Source organism: Loxodonta africana, chromosome 1 (genome assembly GCF_030014295.1).
Source record: "Loxodonta africana isolate mLoxAfr1 chromosome 1, mLoxAfr1.hap2, whole genome shotgun sequence".
NCBI classification, from domain to species: domain Eukaryota; kingdom Metazoa; phylum Chordata; class Mammalia; order Proboscidea; family Elephantidae; genus Loxodonta; species Loxodonta africana.
The window spans coordinates 1,475,346-1,494,372 of NC_087342.1; the positions used below are offsets into that span (position 1 = coordinate 1,475,346).

General features: G+C 44.5%; 1 long non-coding RNA gene across 6 annotated transcripts in view; it reads right to left on the reverse strand.

The window, feature by feature from the left end:
- LOC111751451 (uncharacterized) overlaps positions 1-19,027 on the reverse strand; it is a 116,528-nt gene that overhangs the window by 93,401 nt on the left and 4,100 nt on the right. Inside the window, exon 2 of one of the 6 annotated variants that reach the window (XR_010319788.1) lies at positions 14,665-18,117. The exons of the other annotated variants lie outside the window; for them this stretch is intronic. This is a non-coding gene — a long non-coding RNA (uncharacterized LOC111751451). The remainder of the gene's footprint in view (positions 1-14,664; positions 18,118-19,027) is intronic. 6 annotated transcript variants of the gene reach the window in all.

A 19,027-nucleotide genomic window follows, 5' to 3' on the forward strand; every position in this document is an offset into this window, starting at 1 on the left:
CTGGGTACCATCTAGTTCTTCTGGTCTCAGGATGATGTAGTCTCTGGTTCACTTGGCCCTTTCTGTCTCTTGGGCTTGTAATTGCCTTGTGCCCTTGGTGTTCTTCATTCTCCTTTGATCCAGGTGGGCTGAGACCAATTGATGCATCTTAGATGGCTGCTTGCTAGCGTTTAAGACCCCAGGCGCCACTCTTCAAAGTGGGATGCAGAATGTTTTCTTAATAGATTTTATTATTCCAATTGACTTAGATGTCCCCTGAAACCATGGTCCCCAGGCCCCTGCCCCTGCTACGCTGGCCTTCGAAGCATTCAGTTTATTCAGGAAACTTCTTTGCTTTTGGTTTAGTCCAATTGTGCTGACCTCCCCCGTATTGTGTGCTGTCTTTCCCTTCACCTAAAGTAGTTCTTATCTACTATCTAATTACTGAATGCCCCCTCTCACCCTCCCTCCCTTCCCCCTCTTGTAAGCACAAAAGAATGTTTTCTTCTCAGTTTAAACTATTTGTCGAGTTCTTATAATAGTGGTCTTATACAATATTTGTCCTTTTGCAACTGACTAATTTCACTCAGCATAATGCCTTCCGGGTTCCTCCATGTTATGAAATGTTTCACAGATTCATCACTGTTCTTTATCGATGTGTAGTATTCCATTGTGTGAATATACCATAATTTATTTATCCATTCATCTGTTGATGGGCACCTTGGTTGCTTCCGTCTTTTTGCTGTTGTAAATAGTACTGCAATAAACATGGGTGTGCGTATATCTGTTCGTGTAAAGGCTCTTATTTCTCTAGGATATATTCCAAGGAGTGGGATTGTTGGATCCTATGGTAGTTCTATTTCTGGCTTTTTAAGGAAGCGCCAAATCAATTTCCAAAGTGGTTGTACCATTTTACATTCCCACCAGCAGTGTAGAAGTGTTCCAGTCTCTCCACAGTCTCTCCAACATTTATTGTTTTGTGTTTTTTGGATTAATGCCAGCCTTGTTGGAGTGAGATGAAATCTCATTGTAGCTTTGATCTGCATTTCTCTAATGGCTAATGATCATGAACATTCCCTCATGTACCTGTTAGCTACCTGAATGTCTTCTTTAGTGAAGTGTCTATTCATATCTTTTGCCCATTTTTAATTGGGTTATTAGTCTTTTTGCAGTTGAGTTTTTACAGTATCATGTAGATTTTAGAGATCAGGCACTGATCAGAAATGTCATAGCTAAAAACTTTTTCCCAGTCTATGGATGAGCATAGGTATTTGATTTTTAGGAGCTCCCAGTTTTTTTTTTTTTTTTTTCCCAGTTACCTAGTTTTTCTTCTGCATTCTTTATAATGTTTTGTATACTGTTTATGCCATGTATTAGGGCTCTTAATGTTGTCCCTATTTTTTCTTCCATGATCTTCATCATTTTAGATTTTATATTTAGGTCTTTGATCCATTTTGAGTTAGTTTTTGTGCATGGAGTGAGGTATGGGTCTTGTTTCGTGTTTTTGCAGATGGATATCCAGTTATGCCAGCACAGTTTGTTAAAAAGACTCTTTTCCCCCATTTAACTCTTTTGGGGCCTTTATCAAATATCAACTGCTCATATGTGGATGGATTTATGTCTGGATTCTCAATTCTGTTCCATTGGTCTATGTATCTGTTGTTGTACCAGTACCAGGCTGTTTTGACTTCTGTGGTGGTATAAAAGGTTCTAAAATCAGGTAAAGAAAGGCCTCCCACTTTGTTCTTCTTTTTCAGTAATGCTTTACTTATCCGGGGCCTCTTTCCCTTCCATATGAAATTGGTGATTTGTTTCTCCATCTCCTTAAAGAATGTCCTTGGGATTTTGATAGGAATTGCATTAAATGTATAGATCGCTTTTGGTAGAATAGACATTTTTATAACGTTAACTCTTCCTATCCAGATTCATCAACTCTTAATGAAAGCCTAGAATTGGCTTGGGGTCAAAGGCGGTTGGAAGCTTTGGGACTCCCATGGGCACTGATGCTCCCCTCCTTTGACTCCACAGAGAAGGATCACAGTCTCTGAAGCCAGCAAGGTGCATTTTGCCAAAACTAACTCATCTTGAACTATAATGGGTGTGAACTCCCAAAATTGTGATTTTATAATGATTTTACACACTCACTATGAAAAATCTGATAGTTACACCACAAAGGACAAAGTTTATCCCATTAGATTTCAGTTTTTAAAACAAAAATTGTGATTAGGAGTCTTTTCATAAGTGACTCAATATCCTTCCTACTGACTTGCTTTAAAACCCAGCTCTATCAAGTCGATTCTGACTCATAGCGACCCGATAGAACAGAGTAGAACTGCCCCATAGAGTTTTCAGGAGCACCTGGAGGGTTCGAACTGCTGACCCTTTGGTTAGCAGCCGTAGCACTTAACCACTACGCCACCAGGGTTTCCTGAATTGCTTTAGAAGTATTGAAATATCGCTGTTGTCTGTGTCTAATTATCTCAGTGGGTTAGGACCATGGACTAATTCAGTCGAGGTCAAAAGTTTGATCTCAAAAGGTCAGCTGGCCTTTCTCGCCCCATGTCACTGCCAGGATAATTAAGAGCTGCCTGAACCTACAATATGTAAGGATTTTTGCCCTCTTCTTATTGGTGTGACCTACTATGGCCAGCGGTCTCATAAACAATAGCCATAATTCTAGTAGGCAGTTTTAATTATGGATTAATTCAACGAATATTTTCTGAGCTGTATGGTAGGCACCATGCCCAGTAATGGGGATTAGCAGGTGAAGAAAAGAGGAGGAACAAATATTTTTGAAAGTCTAGGTTGCTCCAGGCATATATGCAAGCCAATTTACACAAGATGAAAGGAACAACCAGAACAGAAATGACAATGCCTGCACATTGTAAAGAATTTAACCAAAGTTGCTGAACAAATTGAGTAGAAATTATTGAATGGGAGCATAAAATGCTGTGTAAAAATCTTCACTGAAAACACGGTAAAATATTATTTTAAAAAGTAATAAAAAGATTGGGTAAAAATGGCTGGAAGGATGGGTATCATCGAGATAAGAGTTACCTGATCAATTCTTGCAACTTTCCTGTATGTTTGAAACTTTTTGCAAGAAATGTTGGGAAACAATAAAAAGAAAATTCACGTAAGATAGCTCTTTTCATTCTAAAACAACCATGCAGTATAGACAGCATTGGCTCCTTGAATTTTTTTCTTTAAAAATATGATTCACTCTTTGAAGGTTATAAAAATAATATATGCTCATTACAAAGAAGACAGAAAATATGGAAAGGTACAAAAAAGAAAATTTATATCATCCATGATAGCAACCCTTGGAGATAATTACTGTTAGCTTGGGGAGTCTTTTCTGTATGTGCGGATTATGAATGTTCTGTACTTTAAGTTATAGTTATGTCTAGAGGGGATGTGTGTTTTGGCAGACTCACTGATGGGAACCAGGAACTGAAGGCTTAAAGTTGACTTTGTGGTTTGTGTGAGGCTTTGTGAGATTCTTGTCCTTCCCACCCTCATCCCCCACCCCACTTCGTCTTCTTGGGGACAATTCCTCATCTTCCTTTATGTCTAAGGAAAAGCCATTTCTTCTAGGAGCTCTTTCCAGACACTCCTCCCATACACCCACAAACTAGTCAGATTTCCCAATCTGAGCTCCTGTGGCACACTGACTTCTCTGTGCAGCATTATTATAATCGTGATCAAATAATCAGCAACCATTTGTCTAATATCCATTCGTCCCACAAGACTGTGCTTTCCCTTGAGCAGGGCTTTCTATCTTATTTGCTGTTGTATCTTATATACTTACGCACTGTTTGTATAACTGTTACTATTATATTTTAACCACCCAGCAAAGTGTCGGGCACATAAAACACACCTAACACAGAGTCTCTGAATCAGCTACGTGAATGAAAGGTTGTGGATAAAGACCCAAAGTTCTATAGGAGTTCAGAGTAGAGATAACAGAGGCCATGAAAGTGGGCTAGGTATCTCTGCTGTAAACACTGGTGGGGCACAGGGTAAGAGAAGGGCATCCCAGAATGAGGACACTGTGGATGGGACAAGGGTGAGAGAAGGACATACCAGGATGAGGACACTGTGGATGGGGCACAGGGTGAGAGAAGGGCATACCAGGATGAGGACACTGTGGATGGAACACAGGGTGAGAGAAGGGCACCCCAGGATGAGGACACTGTGGATAGGGCACGGGGTGAGAGAAGGGCGCCCTAGGATGAGGACACTGTGGATGGAACACAGGGTGAGAGAAGGGCACCCCAGGATGAGGACACTGTGGATGGGGCACAGGGTGAGAGAAGGGGGTCCCAGGATGAGGACACTGTGGATGGGGCACAGGGTGAGAGAAGGGCATACCAGGATGAGGACACTGTGGATGGGACACAGGGTGAGAGAAGGGCATACCAGGATGAGGACACTGTGGATGGGACACAGGGTGAGAGAAGGGCATACCAGGATGAGGACACTGTGGATGGGGCACAGGTTGAGAGAAGGGCATACCAGGATGAGGACACTGTGGATGGGGCACAGGTTGAGAGAAGGGGGTCCCAGGATGAGGACTCTGTGAATGGGACAAGGGTGAGAGAAGGGCTCCCCAGGATGAGGACACTGTGGATGGGGCACAGGGTGAGAGAAGGGCATACCAGGATGAGGACATTGTGGATGGGGCACAGCGTGAGGGAAGGGCGTCCCATGATGAGAACACTTTGGAGGTGGTACAGGGTGAGGGAAGGGCGACCCAGGATGAAGACACTGTGGATGGGGCCCAGTGTGAGAGAAGGGTGCCCCAGGATGAGGACTTTGTGGATGGGGCACAGGGTGAGAGAAGGGGGTCCCAGGATGAGGACTCTGTGGATGGGACACAGGGTGATGGAAGGGCAACCCAGGCTGAGGATACAGTGGATGGGGAACAGGGTGAGAGAAAGGCACCCCAGGATGTGGACTTTGTGGGTGGGGCACGGGTTGAGAGAAGGGGGTCCCAGGATGAGGACACTGTGGATGGGGCACAGTGTGAGAGAAGGGCGCCCCAGGATGAGGACACTGTGGATGGGGCACAGGTTGAGAGAAGGGCATACCAGGATGAGGACACTGTGGATGGGATACAGGGTGAGAGAAGGGTGCCCCAGGATGAGGACACTGTGGATGGGGCACAGGCTGAGAGAAGGGCGTCCCAGGATGAGGACACTGTGGATGGGGCACAGGGTGAGAGAAGGGGGTCCCAGGATGAGGACACTGTGGATGGGGCACAGGGTGAGAGAAGGGCATACCAGGATGAGGACACTGTGGATGGGACACAGGGTGAGAGAAGGGCATACCAGGATGAGGACACTGTGGATGGGACACAGGGTGAGAGAAGGGCATACCAGGATGAGGACACTGTGGATGGGGCACAGGTTGAGAGAAGGGCATACCAGGATGAGGACACTGTGGATGGGGCACAGGTTGAGAGAAGGGGGTCCCAGGATGAGGACTCTGTGGATGGGACAAGGGTGAGAGAAGGGCTCCCCAGGATGAGGACACTGTGGATGGGGCACAGGGTGAGAGAAGGGCATACCAGGATGAGGACACTGTGGATGGGGCACAGGTTGAGAGAAGGGCATACCAGGATGAGGACACTGTGGATGGGGCACAGGTTGAGAGAAGGGCATACCAGGATGAGGACACTGTGGATGGGGCACAGGTTGAGAGAAGGGGGTCCCAGGATGAGGACTCTGTGGATGGGGCACAGGCTGAGAGAAGGGCATACCAGGATGAGGACACTGTGGATGGGACACAGGGTGAGAGAAGGGCATACCAGGATGAGGACACTGTGGATGGGGCACAGGTTGAGAGAAGGGGGTCCCAGGATGAGGACTCTGTGGATGGGACAAGGGTGAGAGAAGGGCTCCCCAGGATGAGGACACTGTGGATGGGGCACAGGGTGAGAGAAGGGCATACCAGGATGAGGACATTGTGGATGGGGCACAGCGTGAGGGAAGGGCGTCCCATGATGAGAACACTTTGGAGGTGGTACAGGGTGAGGGAAGGGCGACCCAGGATGAAGACACTGTGGATGGGGCCCAGTGTGAGAGAAGGGTGCCCCAGGATGAGGACTTTGTGGATGGGGCACAGGGTGAGAGAAGGGGGTCCCAGGATGAGGACTCTGTGGATGGGACACAGGGTGATGGAAGGGCAACCCAGGCTGAGGATACTGTGGATGGGGAACAGGGTGAGAGAAAGGCACCCCAGGATGTGGACTTTGTGGGTGGGGCACGGGTTGAGAGAAGGGGGTCCCAGGATGAGGACACTGTGGATGGGGCACAGTGTGAGAGAAGGGCGCCCCAGGATGAGGACACTGTGGATGGGGCACAGGTTGAGAGAAGGGCATACCAGGATGAGGACACTGTGGATGGGATACAGGGTGAGAGAAGGGCGCCCCAGGATGAGGACACTGTGGATGGGGCACAGAGTGAGAGAAGGGTGTCCCAGGATGAGGACACTGTGGAGGGGGCACAGGGTGAGAGAAGGGCGTCCCAGGATGAGGACTCTGTGGATGGGTCACAGGGTGAGAGAAGGGTGTCCCAGGATGAGGACACTGTGGATGGGCACAGGGTGAGAGAAGAGCGTCCCAGGATGAGGACAATGTGTTACAGACACTCATTGTAGAACCTTGAGTAAGAGGCTGAAGAATATGCCATCCGACCGAATTTCAGATGAATTTCTGAAATTCTAGTTTTTGGAGAAATTGATTCATTTTTATGTTGATATACGCTATAGCCCCCTCACATCTGTCAGTTCATTGTACCATTGGGGCTTGTGTGTTGCTATGATGCTGGAAGCTATGCCACTGGTATTCAAATACCAACGGGGTCACTCATGGTGGACAGGTTTCACCTGAGCTTGAGGACTAAGACAGACTAGGAAGAAGGACCTGCAGTCTACTTCTGAAAAGAATTAGCCAGTGAAAACCTTATGAATAGCAGCAGGACACTGATATAGTGCTGGAAGATGAGCCAACCAGGTTAGAAGGCACTCAAAATATGACTGGCGAAGATCAAAGAAGAATTGACGTCTTTGAATTGTGGTGTTGGTGAAGAATATTGCAAATACCATCGACTGCTAAAAGAATGAACAAATCTGTCTCAGAAGAAGTACAACCAGAATGCTCCTTAGAAGCAAGGATGGTGAGACTTCATCTCCTATACTTTGGACATGTTATCAGGAGGGATCAGTCCCTGGAGAAGGACATCATGCTTGGTGAGCTAGAGGGTCAGGGAAAAAGAGGAAGACCCTCAATGAGATGGATTGACAAAGTGGCTGCTACAATGGGCTCAAGCATAACAATGATTGTGAGGATGGTGCAGGACTGGGCAGTGTTTCGTTCTGTTGTACGTAGGGTGGTTATGAGTCAGACATGACTTGATGGCACCTAACAACGACCACGACAACATACACTATAAATTCCACAATATGAAAGCACACCAAAAAATGAGCCTGAAATTAGCACTTAAAATCCTAGTAAAGAATGCTTAATGGTGTTCAAAAAAAGGAATATCTGAAAATAACGATAATAGTCATAATCTCATGCAGGAACTCAAATACTTTACCAAATGTTCAGCAACATAGAGAACTTTGAAACTTCCTGGAATTGGAAGATGTGGGAAAGAAATCTTTGATTTCTGGAAAAACACTTAGGACCTTTTTTTTTAAGGAATTCATTGAAAGTAGCTTTGAACATGTGTTTTTTAAATGATGTCTTTTACTTGCTGGCATTTTTCCAAACCAATGAGACCCACCAATTGAGGAGACTCAAATCTTCTGTTTAGACTTTTACTATATTTGCAGTAAAGAGATGCAGTCTCTTTCTGAGTTCAGCCTTCCCTGCTGTTATTTGACTTAGTCTCTTACGCCAGGGTTCGTAGATATAAGCAATGATGGAACTAGCAGAGCCTTTGAGACTATCTAGTCCAGCTCCACCATTTCGCTGCTGAGGGAAACAGAGGGGCAACTAGCCTGAGCACACATGCTGGCTGCTGGCAACTAGAGCCCAGGCCTTTGGCCTCCGGTGTCCTTTCCTTGAACTATACAGTCTCCCAAGATGAGCTGTGTTTTTGTGTGCTTTGTCCAGAGGGTGAGGCAATATTCAGGGTTTGAGACTGATTAATCACTTATGTGACTACAGGTACCATTCGGCCAATAAGACCCAGACTTCCATGTACCCCAAAGAGCCAAAGGGTAAATGATGTTCTAGCCCGGAAATGAGAAGTTTGGAAACAATTTCAGCTTCTGGCCTGGGAAAGAGCTGCTCACAGCCTGAGGGAACTCAGATCTGGAATTCACTATCCTAAAAAGAAAAGAAAAAAAAAGTGACAGGAAAGAGATTTACAATCCTCTGAGTTCTTTATTTAACTTGAATGTACAGAATTGAGCCTGCATCCAATCAACAAATGTTCCTTCTTCCTTAGAGTGCATTTTCAGAATATCAGCAATAATAGATAAAAGTGATAACAGACAAAAAAGAAAGATCTCTCCAAACACATATGCACATTACATACTGTTATGGATTGAACTATTTCACCCAAAAAAGATATATTAAAGCCCTAAGCCCTGAACCAGTGAATGCGACCTTGTTTGGGGAAATAGGATTTTTCTTTGCAGATGTTATCAGTTAAGGAAGCCATACCAGAGTAGGGTAGGTTATAATCCTAGTCCCTTTTTAGTGGTGTTTCATAAAAGAGAAAGACAAACACAGGAATGGAGTCACACACAAAGAGGAAACAGATGGCCCATGACAGTGGAGGCAGATGCATCTATAGGTAGCAAAGACGTCAAGGGTTGCCGGCAGCCACCAGAAGCAGGAGAGAGGCCTGGGATAGTTCCTCTGTGAAAGCCCTCAGAAGGAATTGACACCCTAATTTGAATACCCTAATTTGGACTTCTAGACTCCACAACTGTTGGAACATAAATTTCTGTTCTTCGAAGCCACCCACCTTGTGATGTTTTGCTATGGCAATCCTAGGAAATTAAGCACATATGTACACATTTCCCTTGAAATAAAAAAAGAGACAAGATATAGAAGCCAGACTTGGTACAATGATGTTAGTCACTGTCCTAAGCTTTGTGGCTACACACAACAAGGCATGATCTCTGCCTATTTACTGGGGGTGGAATAGCAAGGTAGGCAATGTAAGTGTCTTCCATTTCATGGGGGGCAAGATATGGAAGACAGGCCACTAGAAGAAATAGCTGAGGCCACTTTACCACTTCAATTACGTTCTGTGGGAATGCTGAATGGCAGCTGGAACTCTTGTCAAACATTCAAAAGAATGTCAGCCCTCCAAATGTGGATTTAATGAAGATGAATATACGTGAAACCACCTAAGTCAATATATAATGAAGAGCAGAGCACCGAACCAGGGTCATCTGTGTTGAGGAAATGCAGAGAGAGAGAGCAGAATGTCACTCCCCTATCACCATACCACCACCACCTCTGCCTCCCGACCACCCCACACTGTGAAGTACAAATAAAGGTGAAACTGGGTCATATGCCTCACCAGCTTGGAGCTCAGCACATTTGGGCTCTGGCTTTACAAAAAAAGGCAAGGAACAATGTAATCCTCACAGTCTTTTGGTCACAAAGATCCTCTAATCCATTCCCAATGCGCCGGGTGCTAATCTGTGTTGAACATTCTGTCCTTCTTTCCAGAAAGTCTTCCCAGAGTAATCCAACCCTTCCTCCACACTGCCAACTCAGCCCAGACTTCTGCACTCCTCTCAGTTGGAACTCCATTGTGCACACATCTGCCTAGCTGATTTGTTCCCAGTCAATTTAGATGTTTGACACAAATCTGACTCTAGGGGTGTATACCGGTCAGTGGTCAGCAGTGCTTTGCCCCATGAGCATTCACATACAAATGTGACTTCATGTATAATACCTCTGAGGAAAGCTGCCTCCACAGGGTAGGGGGTTGTCGAGTCTTCTAAAACCACAGCTAGAATACAAAGTTGGAGGTAGTGAGGGTTGAGGGGGACAAAAGATTTAAAAGAGAAGAACGGTCTTCATAATTTAAAGAGTCCTAGGAAACTTTTTTTTTTTTTTAGGAAACTTATTTCCACTCCTGTCTGTCAGTTTGTCAAACTGTAGTAGCTTGTGTGTTGCTGTGATGCTGGAAGCTATGATACCAGTATTTCAAATACCAGCAGGGTCACCCATAGTAGATGAGCTTCAGCAGAGCTTCCAGACTAAGACAGACTAGGAAGAAAGGCTTGGTGATCTACTTCCAAAAATTAACAAATTAAAACCTTGTGGAACACAGTAAAACATTGTCTGACTCATTTGCTTTGGACACATCATCAAGAGGCATCAGCCACTAGAGGAGGAGATCATGTGTGGTACAGGAGAGGGCCAAACAAGGGCACAAGAGACCTTGCATGACACTGATGGGCACAGTAGCTGCAGTGATGGACTCGAACCTGCTGATGATCGCATGATACAGGATGGGGCAATGTTTCATTCTGCTGTACATAAGGTTGCCGTGAGTCAGTGTTGACTCAATGGCAGCTGACAACACGGAACTTATTTATATGACATATTTTTAAACTATCATGTGATTGTAACCCATATAAAATGAGGCCTGGTTACTCTTTCTTTAAAGCCGGGTGCAAGCAACTGTAATATCTAAACCACATCATTCTGACTCAAGAGCTTTGAAGAATTTACTAGATCTTCATTTTAATTTCTTTCAAACCTTCTAAAAATTCTCTTTTGACATCTTTCCCTCTAGTGAAGTTTCATATCACCAGGGGCAATTTTTTCCCTCAAGCTTTGGTAAATAAAATTCTCATCCTACACAACGATATAAAGAACACTGATGAACCTGTGAATCGTCTCACAGCATGGGTGAACCTGGAGGGCATTATGCTGAGTGAAATAAGTCAATCACAAAAGGACAAATACTGTATGAGACCACTGTTATAAAAACTTACGAAAATTTTTACACACAGAAAGAAACAATCTTTAATGGTTATGAGGGAGGGGAGGGGTGCGGAGGGGAAAACACTAACTAGATAGGAGATAACTGGTTACTTGGGTGAAGGTAGACAGCACACGATACTGGAGAAGTCAGCACAACTTGACCAAGGCAAAGTCACAGAAGCTTCAGACACAACCAAATGCCCTGAGGGACAGAGCTACAGGGCCAAAGGCTAGGGACCATGGTTTCTGGGGACCTCTAGCTCAATTGGTATAACAGAGTCTATAAACAAAACATTCTACGTCTGACTGTGGTGAATAGTGCCTGGGTCTCAAAAGCCCGTGAGTGTCCATCTAAGACACATCTACTGGTCCCATCCCATCTGGAGCAAGGGAGAATGAAGAAAACAAAAGACACAAGGGAAAGGTTAGTCCAAAGGACTAATGGACCACAACTACCACAACCTCCACCAGGCAGAGCCCAGAACAACTAGATGGTGCTGCTTACCACCACCGACTGCTCTGGCAAAATATCACAAAGAGGGTCCTGAACAGAGCTGGAGAAAAATGGAGAACAAAATTTACATTCACACACACACACGCACACGCACACGCACACACACGATAGGCTTGCTGGTCTGACAGAGACTGGAGAAACCCTTAGAGTATGGCCCCCTAGAGGCCCTGTTAACTCAGTACTGAAGTCACCCCTGAGGTTCATCATTCAGCCAAAGATTAGACAGGTCTGTAGGGCCAACAATGACATACATGAGGGGCGTGCTTCATAGTTCAATCATGTGTAAGATACTAATGGACACACCAGCCCAAAAGCAAAGAGAAGGCAGGAAGGGACAGGAAAACTGTATGAATGGAAACAGGGAACCCAAGGTGGAAAAGGGAGACTGTTAATGTACTGCGGGGTTGGCAACCAATGTCACAAAATAATTTGTGTATTTACTGTTTAACGAAAAACTAATTTGTTCTGTCAACTTTCACCTAAAGCACAATAAAAATAAATAAATAAAAATCCTCTATCTAGTTATGTACTCATATGTTGAAGAACAGTTTGAAGTTACAGAGAGAACCCGTGGCAACTTTCTCACTGTTTAGTTCAATGAAGATTTACCGAGCACGTGCGTGCACTATTCACTGTCGTAAGCCTCATAGGTACAAGGAAAATAAGACATATCGGCGAAGGCATAGCGGGGTAGCCTATTTATAACGGTCTCCATTTTTAAGACAAGAATATACTCAGAGATTGTTGTTAGCTGCTGTCAAGTTGGCTCCAATTCATGGCAAACTTACGTGTAACAGAACGAAACATTGCCCTGACCTGGGTCATCTTCATAATCATTAAAACCAAAAAACCAAATCCACCACTGTCAAGTTGATTCAGACTCATAGAGGACAGAGTAGAACTGCCCCATAGGGTTTCCAAGGAATGCCTGGTGGATTTGACCTGCTGACCTTTTGGGTAGCAGCCATAGCTCTTAATCACTATGCCACCAGGCTTTCTTCATGATCATTGGTATGAGTCTATTATTGTGGTCACAGTATTTTGAGTGCCTTCCAACCTAGGGGGCTCATCTTCTAGTATTATTATATCAGGCACTATTCTGTTGTGATATATAAGGTTTTCATTGGCTAATTTTCAGAAGTAGATCACCAGGCTTTCTTCATGATCTGTCTTAGTCTGGAAGTCCTTTTAAAATCTGTCCACCATAGGTGACCCTGCTGGTACTTGAAATGCCAGTGGCATAACTTCCAGCATGATAGCAACATGCAAGCCACTGTAGCATGACAAACTGACAAATGGGTGGTAGACTCAGGTTACAGGGAGGCCACCTAGTTAGTGGTAATGGCTTATGAATGAGATCCACTAATTTTTGTGCCATTACTCTCTAGTTGTGTACCTAGGAATTTGTTTTGCAAAGACAGAGAAATGTGAGCCAGTTGGGAGAAAAAAAAAAAAAAAAAACAGACTTTTAGTTATATTCAACTAGAATTCCTGTAATAATTACAGTTAGCTGAAATTCTTAGATGACTTTCTGTAGGGGTCTTTAGTCAATGGCTCCTCTATAGCATTACTGGCCCACAGACCTTTCTGCAATGATGGAAATGTTCTGTGTTGTCCAGCATGGTAGTCACTAGCCACATGCAGAAGCTGAGCACTTGAAATACAGTTAGTACAACTGAGAAGTTATTTTTTTTATTTAATTAATTTAAATTTAATAGACAGATGCACATGGCTAGTGGCAAATGTATTAGACAGCACGGTGTGTAAAGGAAGGAAACACTGGGGATGAAAAGCAAATTTTACACCTTTTACCGGAGGAGGGAGAGAATATTTTCCTACTAGGTGTTGTTGTTGTTAGCTCTCTTCCAGGCATCCTGACTCACAGCGATCCCATGCTCAGCTGAACTAAATGCTGCCAGGTCCCCTGCCATTCCCTGGACGGGTTGCAGATCACTTTGATACACAGGGTTTTCAGAAGCAGACTGCCAGACCTTTCTTCCTAGTCCATTTTAGTCTGGAAGTTTCCCTGCAACCTGCTCAGCATCATAGCAACAAGATAAACCTCTGCTGACAGACGGGTAGTGACCACACTTGAGGTGCATTGGCTGGGAACTGAACCCAGATCTCCAGCATGGAAGGGAAGAATTCTACCATTGATCCACTCCTGCCTCCTCTCTACCAGGCAGAAAAGCCTATTTTGTGGGAGTGGAGGTAAAAGTGCAACAGAAGGAGAAAAAACAAAGGTGCCGTCAGGCAGAGACCAGGATTCAGTCTTTCTCAAAATGAATTAAATGAAAAAGGAGGTGATAGCCATTCTACATGCTGACCACTGGTAGGGGACACGCTGACCACTGGTAGGGGACACGCTGACCACTGGTAGGGGCCACGCTGACCACTGGTAGGGGCCACGCTGACCACTGGTAGGGGACACGCTGACCACTGGTAGGGGCCACGCTGACCACTGGTAGGGGACACGCTGACCACTGGTAGGGGACGGATTCTCTCTCTCCACATAGGAACGTGGTGGCTCTCACAGAGGCAGGGAAAACAAGCTTGTGCTCACAGAAGTCTTGCTAAATTAAACAGCTGGACTATTTTTACCTGTTCCAGACCAGACATATCACTGAATATTAATAAGTTCTGTGGTCTAAAATGAACTGGTTGCATGTGGGAGGGAGGTAGTCTTTTTTCCTCTCTATATGTGGCAAGCAGACCTGAAACCTTTCATCTTCGTCCCAGGCACACTGTGCAAAGGCTTCAGCCCTTGAAGACTTGGGTGTCGGCTCCACAGATGGCAAAATGTTACTTTTCCATCACTAATTCTCATAATCCTCTGGCTTGCACATTGTAATAGCTAAGTATTTTTCTAATAAAATCACGCTGCTTTTCCTTATTCATTTTTCATTTTCATACTATAAAGATACCCAAGCTTTTCAGTATGACAAAGTTGCACCATTGACCCTGTCCTGGAGCTGAGGCTGCCAGGGCGATTTGGTGACCTGGGTCCAGACAACATAATTAAAAAAAAACATTTATAATAGAGTCAACGACACTAGCTAAACCCCACCAGTCCACCCGGACACCATCAAACAGAAGGAAACAGGAGCCAAAGCTGCTCCTTTTAATTGTAAGGAGTTATTCTAGACAAACTAGACACAATACACAGTCATATGAGGGCAGTGGGATATACCTTGCTCACCTGTTTTAATATGGAAACGTCACTACCTGTTTTCTGTTTGTCTTTGCCTTGCTGAATTAGAAGGAGTGATTCGTCCTATTCTAGGAGGGAAGGAGCTTTTCCCATCACTCCCCATTCCCAGGAGGGAAGGCAAACATTTCTCCTCCCTCTCAGGAAGTGTCTGATGGCTAAGGCAGCCCAGCCCAGAAAGAGGAACTAGTTTTTAGTTGGTAGTGACCCAGATGCTGGATTTCGTAACTATCAAAGATTACGGCAAGAAAGAAAAGTAAACAGAGGATGGTTTGGGGCTTGACGGATAGAGGCCTAGGGCTGGAGCTCTGGAGAGTACTAGAACCTGGGGGGCAGTGGGCAAGAGAAGAGAGAGATACTGGATGAGGAGAGTTGTCTGGGGAAAAGAAGGAAGGGTGGGTTAAAGGGGTATTTCTCGGGAAGTACAGGGTGAGTAATTAGAAACTAGGCCCAAAGAGGAAGAGAATCAGTCTTCGCCATCTACCACCCAGTGTTCAAACAAATGAAAGTCATCCCCAAATCTGCACCTGGGGACTCAGCGGGAATTTAGCTCCCTAAGGCCCCACTAAGTTGACTGCCCACTGGACACGACACGACAACCACAGAACTTTATCCTGCTATTTGCAGTGGCACCGTATGGGTCACCTTGCCACTATATCCCAAAATACTGTAAGCCCAAGGAGCCCTTTGGACAGTTAGATGAGTCAAGGGAGGTGCCCTCCAACTGCACTTGGGCGGTGACTTTTAAGTGAAAAGGTCTGTAACATGAGTATAGTGGGCCAGTCATTGCCTCTCTAGTATCCGCCCCCTCTTCCACCTTCTCCGAACAGATCCCAGGTAGTTTTTAGGTACCCGCAATTTCTTTCCTTGGAGCTCATGTTACTCAGAGGAAGCTGGCCCTATTCTCAGTTCGGGGGTAGTTTCTTACTGATCTAAGCACGGTATTCCCATCCTCACTGTCAGAGATTGCCACGAAACCTAGGCTTAAGCCAGTTAGTCCATGGTATTCCCTCTGGATAACACTGTGAAGAATGGGAATTCCAGAACACTTAATTTGTGCTCATGAGGAACCTTTACATAAGAGACAGTTGTTCAGACAGAACAAGTGGGTACTGATCAGTTTAAAGTCAGGAAAGGTGTCCTTCAGGGTTGTATTCTTTCACCATACCTATTCAACCCATATGCTGAGCAAGTAATACAAGAAGCTGGACTATCTGAAGAAGAATGGGGCATCAGGACTGGAGGAAGATTCATTAACAACCTGCATTATGCAGATGACACAACCTTGCTTGCTGAAAGTGAAGAAGACTTGAAGCACTTACTAGCGAAGATCAAAGACCACAACCTTCAGTATGGATTACACCTCAACATAAAGAGAACAAAAATCCTCACAACTGGACCAATGAGCAACATCATGATGAACGGAGAAAAGATTGAAGTTGTCAAGGATTTCATTTTACTTGGATCCACAATCAACATCCTTGGAAGCAGCAGTCAAGAAATCAAAAGACGCATTGCATTGGGTAAATCTGCTGCAAAGAACCTCTTCAAAGCGTTGAAAAGCGAAGATGTCACCTTGAAGACTAAGGTGCGCCTGCCCCAAGCCGTGGTATTTTCAATCTCCTCACATGCATGTGAAAGCTGAATAAGGAATAAGGAAGACCGAAGAAGAATTGTTGCCTTTGAATTGTGGTGTTGGAGAAGAATATTGAATATACCATGGACTGTCAGAAGAACGAACAAATCTGTCCTAGAAGAAGTACAGACAGAATGCTCCTTAGAGGCAAGGATGGCGAAACTGCGTCTTACATACTTTGGACATGTTGTCAGGAGGGATGAGTCCCTGGAGAAGGATATCATGCTTGGCAGAGTACAGGGTCAGTGGAAAAGAGGAAGACCCTCAAGGAGGTGGATTGACACAGCGGCTGCAACAATGAGCTCAAGCATAACAATGATTGTAAGGATGGCGCAGAACCAGGCAGTGTTTCGTTCTGTTGGGCATAGGGTTGCTATGAGTCAGAACTGACTGGACGGCACCTAACAACAACAACAACAATCCCCCTGTGACAGACAGCTACTGGTCCAGGGCTGGTGGCATGTGACCTACATCAGCCCCATCGGACACAAGGAATGTTTGGGAGAGATAACAGCTCTCCCTCCTGCTGAACATGAATAAAGATGCCTAGCGACTTGTCATGGGTTGAATTGTGTCCCCTAAAATATCTGTTGACTTGGCTAGGTCATGATTCCCCTGTATGATTCGCTACCATTTTATCTTCTGATGTGATTTCCCTATATGTTGTCAATTCTATCACTATGATGTAATAAAATGGATTAGCAGCAATTATATTGATGAGGTCTACAAGATTAAGTAGTGTCTTAAGCCAATCTCTTTTGAGATATAAAAGACAGAAGAGAACAGAGAGACATTGGGACCTCATGCCACAAAGAAAGCAGTGCCAGGAGCAGAGCACATCTTTTGGACCTGGGGTTCCTGCACTGAGATGCCCCCAGACCAAGGGAAAACTGATGCATCACAAGGACCTTCCTCCAGAGCTAACAGAGAAAGAAAGCCTAGAGAGAAAGCCTTACCTTGGAGCCGGTACTCTGAATTTGGACTTCTAGGCTACTGGACTGTGAGAGAATAAAATTCTCTCTGTTAAGATGATCCGCTTGTGGTATTTCTGCTATAGCAGCACTAGATGACTAAGACGTACTCTAACCCCTAGTGGCAGCCATCTTATAGCCACCTTATAAGGGATTATATCACCCCCTAAGAGGAACCAATCAATCTAGGTTGAATGAAAAGCTGTGAGTGTCAGAGAGAGGCAGATGGAAAATATTTGAGTATTTGAAAGCATCACTGAGTCACTAAATCAGCCATTCTTGAAACCCACCTTAATTATTAATTTCTTTGTGTCCTTACTCTTTAATTCAACTTACTTGGAGTTTTTTAATTGCAATGAAAAAAAGAAAAAAAAATTTTATGTTTTTTTTTTGCTTGCTTAAAATCCTTAATAGAAGCACCTAGGAAGCTGGTTGGGAAACCTGCTTCTCTTAGTTAAAGAAAACCCTAAACTTTCAATGGTTAGCCCAGAAAGAAAGCTGTTTAGTCTAAGGGAAACCGTTGCCGTCGAGCTGATTCCAACTCATAGTTGACTCTATAGGACAAAGTATAACTGCCCATATGGTTTCCAAGGAGCACCTGGTAGATTTGAACTGCCGACCTTTTGGTTAGCAGACGTGCCTCCTAACTACTACGCCACCAGGGTTTCCTAGTCTGAGAGAGGTGGGGGCTAATAAAGCAGCCCCAACCCTATGCCCCAGGGCCTCACCTTCTGCATGAGGTTCTCTGAAGTCAGACACTGGAGCTGCCACCACACTTGGCCCCAGAAGGATATAAATCTCACTTGAAACTTCACTTAAGTAGTAGGCAAAACCAAGCTGTAATTTTCAAGAGGACTTTGTTATATACCAAGAGAGGAAAATAGGGAAGCAAAGAATACACCAAAAGATAAAGTTAGTCTGACTTTCAAAGTACATAATCATGTCACAGCTAGCTGATGCCTGGGACTTACAGACCCTGTTTTGCTTCACATGCCATCGTAGCTGTTTATACCAAAGGTTGACCCGGCTTCACATGTAATCCTGCCTAGGTTGACTTCCTCCTTATTGACCTCAACCCAGATAACACCGTTTTAAAATCTGCCCTTCCAGAATTCCTTCTTAGGCCTTTGATAAATGTCTGTGTAACAGTTCTATCCAGGACAGCCAGTGTCTGGCTGCTTTTTTTCAGAGTCTGATGGTAGAACCCCCTACATTAGAATCACTGGGGCTGAGGATTTATAAGGCAGATCCCTAGGCCTCGCTCAAAGGGGTTAAGATTCATTCAGGAGGTCTGGAGTGGAATCCAGGAATCTGCATTTGAACCATTTCCCCAGCTGATTATGAGCATGCTAAAAATTGCTAACACTGTTGTAGGAATAGCTTTCCTCCCAAGACCGGTAGTAAGGATAGCCTATCTATCATGCTATTGTCAAACAAATATCATACAAGTACAATTTCTCATAAAGGAATCTATAGTGGTTATTTTAGACTTTCAAGTCTAGCTGTTAGCTGCAATTTTATAGGCCACCTTCCAGACCATCTTTTTTTTTTCTTTTCCTAAACCAATGCGAGCATTTTTTTTTCTTTTACCCAGAAAAAATACATACAACACAATAGAATATTTTTTTCTCTTGTCTTCAAGTAATTCTATTTGAAGCCTGTTATACATTTAATTGTGTCCCCCAAAAATGTGTGTCAATGTGGCTAGGCCATGATTCCCAGTATTGTGTAGTCGTTCACCATTTTG